This window comes from Electrona antarctica (genome assembly GCF_951216825.1).
Source record: "Electrona antarctica genome assembly, contig: scaffold_294, whole genome shotgun sequence".
In the NCBI taxonomy this organism is placed as follows: Eukaryota; Metazoa; Chordata; class Actinopteri; order Myctophiformes; family Myctophidae; genus Electrona; species Electrona antarctica.
Window position 1 is genome coordinate 134,609 of NW_027638339.1, and position 2,892 is coordinate 137,500.

Sequence of the window (2,892 nt, forward strand, 5' to 3'; positions counted from 1 at the left end):
GAAATAAATTATAACTTTGGCATGCTACTAGTTCAAATCCTCAAAAATGATGCAAAACGGCTTGCTATAGTATGCCGTTCGAGACCATGGGCTATAGCCCATCGCCATGGACATAAATGATGAAAAACAAGGATTTGAAAAAAAGTACGAAAATGACTCCGAGACGATGGGCTATAGCCCATGGTCTCGGAGTGATTTTCGTCTTTTTTTCAAATCCTCAAAAATAATGCAAAACGGCATGCTATAGTATGCCGTTCGAGACCATGGGCTATAGCCCATCGCCATGGTCATAAATGATGAAAAACGAGGATTTGAAAAAAAGACGAAAATGACTCCGAGACCATGGGCTATAGCCCATGGTCTCGGAGTGATTTTCGTCTTTTTTTCACTCCTCAAAAATTATGCAAAACGGCATGCTATAGTATGCCGTTCGAGACCATGGGCTATAGCCCATCGCCATGGTCATAAATGATGAAAAACAAGGATTTGAAAAAAAGACGAAAATGACTCCGAGACTATGGGCTATAGCCCATGGTCTCGGAGTGATTTTCGTCTTTTTTTCAAATCCTCAAAAATGATGCAAAACGGCATGCTATAGTATGCCGTTCGAGACCATGGGCTATAGCCCATCGCCATGGTCATAAATGATGAAAAACAAGGATTTGAAAAAAAGACGAAAATCACTCCGAGACCGAGACTCGGAGTGATTTTCGTCTTTTTTTCAAATCCTCATAAATGATGCAAAACGGCATGCTATAGTATGCCGTTCGAGACCATGGGCTATAGCCCATCGCCATGGTCATAAATGATGAAAAACAAGGATTTAAAAAAAAGACGAAAATGACTCCGAGACGATGGGCTATAGCCCATGGTCTCGGAGTGATTTTCGTCTTTTTTTCAAATCCTCAAAAATGATGCAAAACGGCTCATGGTCTCGGAGTGATTTTCGTCTTTTTTCAAATCCTCAAAAATGATGCAAAACGGCATGCTATAGTATGCCGTTCGAGACCATGGGCTATAGCCCATCGCCATGGTCATAAATGATGAAAAACAAGGATTTGAAAAAAAGACGAAAATGACTCCGAGACGATGGGCTATAGCCCATGGTCTCGGAGTGATTTTCGTCTTTTTTTCAAATCCTCAAACATGATGCAAAACGGCATGCTATAGTATGCCGTTCGAGACCATGGGCTATAGCCCATCGCCATGGTCATAAATTATGAAAAACAAGGATTTGAAAAAAAGACGAAAATGACTCCGAGACGATGGGCTATAGCCCATGGTCTCGGAGTGATTTTCGTCTTTTTTTCAAATCCTCAAAAATGATGGAAAACGGCATGCTATAGTATGCCGTTCGAGACCATGGGCTATAGCCCATCGCCATGGTCATAAATGATGAAAAACGAGGATTTGAAAAAAAATACGAAAATAACTCCGAGACGATGGGCTATAGCCCATGGTCTCGGAGTGATTTTCGTCTTTTTTTCACTCCTCAAAAATGATGCAAAACGGCTTGCTATAGTATGCCGTTCGAGACCATGGGCTATAGCCCATCGCCATGGTCATAAATGATGAAAAACAAGGATTTTAAAAAATAATACGAAAATGACTCCGAGACAATGGGCTATAGCCCATGGTCTCGGAGTGATTTTCGTCTTTTTTTCAAATCCTCAAAAATGATGCAAAACGGCATGCTATAGTATGCCGTTCGAGACCATGGGCTATAGCCCATCACCATGGTCATAAATGATGAAAAACGAGGATTTGAAAAAAAGACGAAAATGACTCCGAGACGATGGGCTATAGCCCATGGTCTCGGAGTGATTTTCGTCTTTTTTTCAAATCCTCAAAAATGATGCAAAACGGCATGCTATAGTATGCCGTTCGAGACCATGGGCTATAGCCCATCGCCATGGTCATAAATGATGAAAAACAAGGATTTGAAAAAAAGACGAAAATGACTCCGAGGTACAGAGCCTGCCTGGGAATCAGGAGGCTGCAGGTTCAAGTCCTGGCTCTGACATAGTGTCCCAAAGTCATTAAAATGTGACATAATATATTATGCCGTCCCAAACCATGGACTATGGACTGTATGTCGTTTTTTCATGATTTTCATATTTTTTTCAAATCAGTCCAAAATCACGAAAAACAACATGCTATAGTCCATGGTCCGAAAAAAATTATAACTTTGGCATGCTACTAGTCCTACATACTTACACCTAGAATCCCCATTCAAACCTATTTAGGTTCATCTTACGGTGGACATGTTTGCCTGAAAAGGAATCTTTGAAATGTTTCATAGTTTTAGAAATATAGTGCTTTAAATTTGAAAATGTATAATGGCAGATAGTGGCACGTCAAAAATCACTTGCACCTAGAAACTCCATTCACACGTTTTATAATTCAGCTTACTGTGGAGACACATGCTGGAACTTTTTACTTTGAAATGTTTTGTAGTTTCTGAGTTATTTAACTTAAACGCCCAATGCATTCTCAATGGCAATAGCACAAACTTTGGCATGCTACTAGTCCTACATACTTACACCTAGAAACCCCATTCAAACCTATTTAGGTTCATCTTACGGTGGACATGTTTGCCTGAAAAGGAATCTTTGAAATGTTTCATAGTTTTAGAAATATAGTGCTTTCAAATTTGAGAAATGTATAATGGGGCTCAATGGCAGATATTGGCACGTCAAAAAAGCACTTTCACCTAGAAACTCCATTCACACTTTTTATAATTCAGCTTTCTGTGGAGACACATGCTGGAACTTTTTACTTTGAAATGTTTTGTAGTTTCTGAGTTATTTAACTTAAACGCCCAATGCATTTTCAATGGCAATAGCACAAACTTTGGCATGCTTACACCTAGAAACCCCATTCAAACCTAGC